Genomic DNA, 9,224 nt, shown 5'->3' on the forward strand with positions numbered 1-9,224 from the left:
GCGCCAGTCCACCATAAAAAGAAAACTCACTCCGCCCTGCTTTTTCATGCAGACGCGTTTAGCGGCTGTTATGCATCATAACCCCCGGTGGTAGAAGCACCGTCCCGGTGCTAAACATACGCAGATGATGTCGAAGGGGGGTAATAGGGCATTATCCAAGTCTCGAGAACGGGGTTGCTCGGAGCTGACGATAACTTTGTTGGATCGATTGGAACAAACTCGTACGTGACGCCTGTAGCTTTTTGAACGATACGTTATGGTTCAGTGTAGGGCGACAACAGTTTCTCAGACAGTCACACACGCCGAGTAGATGACCAGAGGAGCACGAGAGAGCCCGGGTAAAAGTGCACGTCCCGATGGTAAGAATTATAGAGCTGTTGTTGGTGCACCTGTGAAGCCTCTACACGGTTACGGACGACTTGGCGCGAGTGGTCGGCACGGGCAATGTCTTTCCCGGCATATTCAGTGGCCGCAGGTAGCAAAGTGTCGAAGGGTAGAGTTTGGTCCCAGTCATGTAGCAAATAGAAGGGCGAATAGCCGGCAGTGTTGTGACGGGATGAATCGTAGGCTAACGTCACACACGGCAAATGAATGTCCTAATGCTGGTGGTCCGGCGCAACGTATTTGGCAAGCGCATGGGTTAGGGTCCTGTTGGTGTGCTCCGTGAGGCCATTTGACTGGTGATGGTACGAAGTAGTAAATTCGTGCTTGGTATGGCAAGAGCTCAGGATTTCTCGAACGACTGCTGATAACAACGTGCGGCAACGGTTGGTGAGAAGTTGGCGGGCGCACCGTGCACTAATATTATGTCGTACTGCAGAAAGTCCGCAACTTTGGTAGCGCAACTGCTCAGGAGTGCTCGTGTGATCAGGAGTGCTGCAGGAGCGGAAAATGTGGTCGGCGTTGATGGAGAAAGTGATGGGGACGACTGGCGGACAGAAGTGGCGTGATACTGGGGTGCTTAATGTAACGGCGGAGCCGAGCGGCTGCGGCAGTGACGAGCTATATGACCAACGCATAGATAGTTAACACATATGGGCCTGTCGTCAAGGGTACGCCATTCGGACGTATTGCGTTGTATGCGAGGAGCAGAAGGGGGACGAGAAGAAGGCTCAGCAGGGTATGCAGCAGGAACAGGATTTAGACCTACATTCGACAGCTCTTGACAAACGACGGCTTGTATCAAAGAGATCGTGGTTGGGGAAGGCGCATGCGTCTGCAATGGCATGGCTACCGATTGTGCTGCCTCAACCTCTCGACGAATGATGCAAGTGAAGTTGTCACATCAAGGGGCCTGGTGGAAGGCGTCGTCACACGAAGAAGTAGCCGCTGTGTTCGGAAGGCGCACTGCGCTTTGGGCTACGCGGCAGGCTTTAGCTTGTTCGAGACGTCGGCATTCTTTAAAAATGGTGTCGATGCTCGAGACGTTGTTAAAAATCAGCAGGTTGAAAGAAAGAATCGTCGGCAATGCCTTTCAAGACGTGGTTAATCTTTTCGTCTTCCGACATGCACTGGTCGGCCTTGGAACAAAGGGCCGAAGCGTCAAGAATGTAGGAGTCGTAGGATTCGGTAGAAGACTGGGCTCGTATGGCAAAAGTCTTCTTCGCAGCGAGCTGACGATCAGATAAATCACCAAACAGGTCGCGGATCTTTTCTTTGAACAGATCCCAGCTCGTTATGTTGGCTTCGTGGCTTTCAAATAATGTTCCAAGAGTGTGAGATCCCACACAGTGAGCGTGGGATCCCAGCGGTGAGTAGCACTGACGCGCTCGTAGCGGTTCAGCCCAGTGTCAAGATCGATCGTACCATCACGAGATAAAGTGTCGGAATCCCGGAGGTGCACGAGTGTGACGTTACGGGTAACTTCTTTGTTAATCTATTTACATCACACAAAACTCGGCGAGCAAGATGGCGCCAGTCAAGCATCAAACGAAAGCTCACTTCGTCCTCCTCTTTCATGCAGCCGCGTTTGGCGGCTGTTATGTATCAATATTATGCTATCGGTAATCAGAAAACCATTAGTACCACATTTACCTACATCTGCGATATTAACATGCAAACCGCACGCAGCACTGGAATCGAAATCTGGACCACATGCACGTGAAGCAAACGTTTTACCCGTTGCAACACAGCGCCACCACATGCACGTGAAGCAAACGTCTTACCCATTGCACCACAACGCCACCGCATGAAGGCATGTTTTTGTGCGGGTATATATCTACGAAGTGGCATTTTGCAAACCATCTGCCGAACCTTCAACTTTCTTAGCGCCATATGCATTTGTCTGCGCGTGAGTGCGATCAGCGAATAGTTTGTAGGGCTTTCTGGACTCGAGATAACTACGGTGAGCGCTTTCGACTCCGTCTTCGGTTCGTGGTGCGCCGTTCCGCAAAAACGTTTAACGTGTGTTTGTCCGTTGTTTTAGTGCTTCCCCGTCAACCGCGGGTATTTCGCTCACCAAAATTTGCAGATGCCAGCGTGACAAGGCTATGTTCGGGTGTGGGAACCTACGTATGTTTCTCTCAGGTGCGTTTGGCGTGAGCGATTTCACTTATTTGCGTCGCGAGGTACTCGCGTGTCAGTGACAGCAGCCTAATCTCAGCAGTTTTAAGACAATGCGCTTTAGCACGTAAATGTTGCATGGGTATTTTAGCGTGCCTACTGTAACATTTGCAATTTGTATGCGTGAACTGACGCGAGCTGCACTCTAGGACAGCAGCGCCATTTTAGCATTTCGACGATTACTTATTTTTGTAATTGGAGTTTCTGCAAATTCTTTCGCGATATGTAGTATTTCTACTCATTTTCAGCCTTTTACTGATCCTATTTGTGGGAAGTGCCTACTCTTACATTTATTTAGCATCACACCTCTTTTCAAGTGAATACCAGTCATGTTCTTCCGAGGTAGCACACAAACGAGGCTCAGTTCAAATGCCGACTAACCTATGCGGCCAGCGGCAAGTTTATTTCAATGATTATAAGAGCGATAAAAGGCGTCATCCTGTAGCGGCATGTGAAACTGCTTAGGTTGATGGCAGCAACAAAACATTCTTTCCCCCTCTCACAAAAAGAAGCGCAAGAAGCGAAACAACAAAAAAAGAACAAGAACAACAAGTGCTACATTGGGCAAGCAGAGAGTTCAGCTCGTCTACTGGGGCACATAACGCAAAACATGTTTCCAGTTTCGTGAGCTGCGGTGAAGTGGAGTTTGAGAAAGGGCCTCTGGCTTTGGGCCATCCACCGGTGCACAGGCACAACCACCCGGATCACTGGTGACTCGTGTGTCCTTGAATTCTCCAGATGAAACACCCGTAGTTGCAGTAAAACAAGTGTTGCCTGCTGGTGCGTAGGCCGTGGCAGCATCCGCAGCATCCAGAGTAACAGCTGGTGGCACGCTTGAAGCATCTGAAGGGTCTGGGCGGAAGCGGCCAGAATACTCCGACAAGTCAGGCGGCCACGGCACCACTCGCACACGATCATGGTGCCATGTCCCTTGGCGGCCATCTCGTAGTCTTAGTACTGCTGCATACCCTTTGTCTGCCTCTACCGTTGCTGGTACCCAGACAGGACCTGGACGAAAATGACAAGCGAAAACAGTCGTTCTCAATGGTTTGCTACGGCTCCTGCCGATCCTCTGTTGCCCGGGAGACTCTGAGAGATCTGTTCAGACATCATCGTGGTCCGTACGTCGGGCCGTAAATCAGGCCATAGTACATCTAATGCCATTTTCAACTTCCGGCCCATGAGAAGTTCAACCGGACTACAACCTGTTACTTCATTCGGAGTGGTCAGGTATGTGAGCAGAATTCTCGCTGTCTGTACGTGCAAATCATTCTCTCACTGCGCTTTCTTCAGCTTCTATTTAATGGCCTGTACTGCATGCTTTGGTGCTCCTTAAGATACTGGGTGATAAGGTCGTACAAGAATTTGTCGGATGTCGCTTCCATGCAAGAATATCCTGCCTTTTTCACTAACGAACGCTGAATCATGGTCGGTACGACTACATCATGGAGTCCATGAGTAGCGAAGATTTTTTGCAGGCAACCAGTAGTGGCTGCAGTTGACGGGCTGGATACGGGGAACACTTCTGTTCACTTCGAGTATGCGTCAGTATCTATGAACAAGTAAGCATTCCTTAGTGATCCAGCATAGTCCACCTGATTCCGGGACCACGGTCTCTCCGGGAATGGCCATGACTTGATTGGAACCCATCTCGGTAATAGCTGATTTTATTGGCAGGTGCGGCATGCTTGCACCGCTGCCGTGACGTCACCCTCTATGGCTGGCCACCAAACATGGCTACGGGCCACCGCTTTCATTTCCGCCACTCCTCGATGCCTTTCTTGTAGCAGTCACAACACGTCAGCCTGCTTAGACGTGGGCACAACCATCCTGCTTTCTAGCATAATGCTATATCTCTGCACATTCATTTCATGAAGGCGAGTGGCGTATTCCTTCCATGGAGCTTCCAGGGGAACTCCCCTACCAGCCCAAAAAGCTTTGCCAAGATGTGGCAGCATTGGGTCTTTACTTGTAGCAGCTGCAATAACTTGCGATGCCATCACTCTGGGGTAAGACCCTTGGAGCGTAAATATCTCCGGTGGGTTCTCAATTTGAAAAACAGCTGTTGGAAGCGGAAGTCGGCTCAAGGCATCAGCATGTGGAATGTAACCACCAGGTCTAAATTTTAGCTCATACTCATAGCTCGACAGGAAGAGTGCCCAGTAGAGTAATCGATGCGTGAAAGACTCTGGGGTCGGCTTATTTCCCGCCAGAAGCGCCAAAAGTGGCTTGTGATCATTTGCTATTCAGAATCAACGTCCCCAAAGGTACTGCTTGAAACGTGTTACCCCGAGCACGACTGCTAAGGCTTCTTTATAGAGCTGGCTGTAGTTTTGTTCAGCTGTGGCCAAGTTTCTGGACGCAAAAGCGATTGACCGCTCTTTTCTCGATGTTTCGCGCCGGACTAGAACTGCACCAACACCATATGGCGACGCATCAGTTACAAGCACTGCAGTTTCTTTCGGGTCATAGTCAGCCAATGTCTTCGCAGATGCAAGGGCTGCTTACTTTTGCGGAAGGCCTCCTCCTGAAGGGCTGCCGACGTCCATAGTGTACCTGGTACCAATAGAACATTCAATGGATTGAGTACCGCTGACATGCGAGGGATGAACTTCCAGTATAAGTTGATCAACCCCATAAGGCTTTGCAGAGTTTTCACGTCTTGTGGCCTTGGTGCCGAAAAGATGGCTTCCACATTCCTGAAACTGAGATGCAAGCCTTCATTGGTGATGACGTGTCCTAGCTACTCAACCCGGTCTTTCATAATTTTGCATTTTTCTAGCTTCAGGCGCAAGCCAGCATCTTGGAGGCGCTTGAGAATTTTGTTCACGTTTCTCCAGTGGTCCTCGTCAGTGTCTGCTCTCACTAGGATATCGTCAAAGTAGACAACGGCGTGGGGAAGGTCGTTGAGCAAGTTGTCGATTTCCCGCTAGAACAACGCGGGCGCTAAAACGACAACAAATGGAAGCCTCGTAAATTGAAACCAGCCTTTCACTGCGTTGATAGTAACTAGCTCCTGCGGCTGTGCATCGAGCTTTATCTGCTAGTAGGCGTCCTTCAAATCTAATTTTGTGAACTTCTTTCCGCCTCAGAGTTTGGCGAACAGCTCTACGATCCAGGAAAATGTATAAAACTTAGTCAGCGTGACGGGGTTGATAGTGACCTTAAAACCACCACACACGCGTAGTCTAACATCTTGATTCACCATTGGAACTACTGGAGCGTCCCACTTGGACGTCTTCACAGGGCGTAGGATGCCTTCGCGCTGTAACTGCTGCAACTCTTCATCATACCTCTCAACAAGTGCGAACGGCACTGGTCACACCTTGAAGAATTTTGGTCTAGCTCCTTCTTGCAGTGATATTGTGGCCAAAACTTCCTTTATTGTACCAAGGTTGTCAGAAAAAACTTGGCTGAATTGTCCGACCAGGCCTTCAACGGTGCTGATTGTTTTCACGTCTAACGGCTTCAAGATGGTAATACTAAAAGCTTCCATCCAATCTCTTCCGAAAAGTGTTGCGCACGCTCCCCTCACAACTAATAACGGCAAAGTTGCCTCCTGCGCGCCCGCATTTACTCTGGCTCACATTTTCTCTAATACTGCCGACAGCTCTCCGGAAACTTCACTTAGAAGACCATCTAATTTATTAAAATGTGAATTTCTGCAGCTTTGGTGCTGTAGATGACTATGGCCAATAACATACATGTAGAAATTCATTATAATGTGTCAAGCGAAGAATTCACGGCACTTGTTTGAAATAAATGCTACACCAGTGACTAAAGTTCCCTTAGAGATTTCCAGACAATTTTCCCGTAGCACGCATTTAACATAAAGAATAAACGAGCAACTCATATATGCATCAAAGGGAAGCACCTATATTCTTCCCTGGAAAAATAAAAAAAATTTGAAAGCGCTATTGGGTGAGCTTTTAAGTTACGGCAAAGCCATTTTCACCAGACTAACCCAAATCAGCTTCAAATTACAACAGTACAACAGAGGTTGAAGAGTGTACTACAAAAATTTGTTGCTTCAGACTATTGGCGACCATAATGATCATGCTCAAAGAAGGCATCAATGAACATATGAAGAAACGCACATTCTACAGAAGGGAGTAATGCACTAAAAGTACTAACAAAACATACTACATTGGAAAACTGTACCGAACAAGCAAATGACCTTTTCTGTCTAATTTTCTGATGTATGCTCTGCTAATGCCTTTTAATGAATACAATCAAAATTGTCAAAGCTCCAACTTTTCTAGCCCATTTCATTTAAAATAACATAGGGCAAACCAGCACAGACACGTAACAACTAAAAAGTGCAGCATTACAACACCATAACTTACATTACACTATAATAAATTGTCCGTGACGTCAGCTTGCATACTTGCGCGCAGTTGGGTCATGCCATTTCAAATCATCCAGCGTTTTTCCGACCACTGCGTACATAGGTGAAATCATTTCCTCGTGTTTCTTGGAGTTCAAAACTTGTCCTGCTCGTTAATTTTCGTTGACGAAAATTTTCCGGCATATTTATAAGCGTCTGTAGTTTTTCGTCGACTGAGATACAGGGCAAGAAATGACATTTTTTTTTCAAAAGCGTTTTTGGATTGTACCCAATAAAATGGTATTGAAGTCAAGGTAATGAATTGATGCAACTGCAGAAACAATGACTTATTTAAGTATATCAATTATTTGAGGGCTTTTCACAAGAGCAAAATATATGAATTTCTTAAAGCGTATTTTTTCCAGGTTCTTGGCTAGCTCAAAGAGCTCACTTAGAATATGTGTATTCTGCCTGTTTTACATGCTACAAATTAAAAGTAATTTAGGTGCTCAAGTTATAGCAGATCGCCCGAAAAAAATGCAAATTTGTCTTTTTGGGGGGGGGGAATTTTGATACAGCAATAAAAAACTTACCTTGGTGTCGGACTAAAAATATGCACGATAGCTCATTTGAAAGTGTTACATGTGAGCTAAATGTAGATGCAATTACTGGGCAGTATTATGTTTATAACTTTAGAAATTTTTTTGAAATTAAGTATTCCTTACAGCTTTTTATTTATGCAATTCAAGCAGCATGATGCATTCACAAAGGCAATCCTCAACTCGAGCCGACTGGCCTAGGATGCAGATGGCAAACTTTGTGCTATCTAGAAGGAAATGGATTTATCATGTGCCTTCTATTGCTAACAGAAATGCATACCAGTGAATGTGGTCGATGTGGCAAGAAGCTCTTCTACTGAATTCATTCTATGGTTACTTGAAAGAGTGTTTCAGGGCCCCTTTAACGCAATTTGTTCGACAGGTGTCATGACCGAAACGAGCCCGTTCGGCGATAATAGCGCGCGCTTATCAAATCTACTCTGTGCGTGTTTGTGTGCGTGCGTGTGTATGTAACGAAGCATATAAATAAGAATGCACTAAGCGGTTCAAGGGTGAACTAGAGGCCGGATTTCGCAATCGCTTTCAACTCTTAAAGGCTAGGCTTAAGGGTCCCCCTATTTTTGTGACAGCATTTATACAACACTAAGCGGTGGTTTAAATGCCCTGCCACCACTCTTAACGTTACCAATAACTGCAATCAAACTTACCAAGATAGCACCAGTAGAGAAGCACTTTTGTGAGAACAAAAAAAGAGCAGCAGGGCAAAATATTCACCACTAATTTTTGATTTCATGTCAAGAGCTTTTAAATGCAGCTGTTTGTATAAAAGTTGAATAATGCATGCTCTGTGATTATTTCTCTATGTGATTTTCATGTGTATTCTACATGAGGCGCAAGAAGGTAGGCTGTTCCAGAAAATGGTGACTGCACTTCAAAAACAAGTTGTCTATCATTGTGAACCGCAGGGACAATATGTTTTTCTGCACCAGGTAAGGCCGAAACAGTGCTCGTTTCTGCGACAGAAAAAAGAGAGCATCACTTTAAAATTGCTGATGATTGGGCTACTACGTGTTTGGACATAAAATACATTGCGAGTAGTGCAACTAGACAGGACTGATATCAAATAGGAACGGACTTGCAATGGCGCAAAAATATTGCAACAATAAACAAAACTGAGCAAAGTTGTCACATTCAGTGTCGATGCAGTTGAACCAATAGAAAAATATTCTTTAATCACGCATGGTTTGTCCAATTAAGAATGACAAGACATGTATCACAGCCATGTCTTATTTTGCTGGTGTCAGGGGCAATAATATCTGTCTTGCATGAATGACATCTCAAATGTTGGAGAGCCGAAATTGTATAGAAGGGGCGCAGTAGAGTTCTAAACGAACCAGCATTTGAAAGGAGGATCGTACTTAAAGAATTTTCTTAATTGGTTCATTACTGACTATGGGCGCTGATTCAAATGACTGTGGTGATGTTCGGTAAGGTAAAATGGTAGTTTCGAAAACGAAAACAAGTTTCTCAAAAAAAATCGAAGCTTGTCGCCAAAGCACTCAACCAAAAAGTTGGAAGTATTGCCTTACAAAACGTTGCAGAACTCGAAAATAGGGTAGACAAAGGTGAATAAACCTACTGTTTCCTGAGCCCATCCATTTATTTATGCTCTATTTTGGGAGGTCAAACTTGAGTGCCTGTGAGAAATTCATGCTAGACCTTTGTTTCGTGAAAAGTGCTCATCATTATTAAATGTCTTCGTAGTATGGAATTAA

This window comes from Rhipicephalus microplus, chromosome 2 (genome assembly GCF_043290135.1).
Source record: "Rhipicephalus microplus isolate Deutch F79 chromosome 2, USDA_Rmic, whole genome shotgun sequence".
Classification (NCBI taxonomy): domain Eukaryota; kingdom Metazoa; phylum Arthropoda; class Arachnida; order Ixodida; family Ixodidae; genus Rhipicephalus; species Rhipicephalus microplus.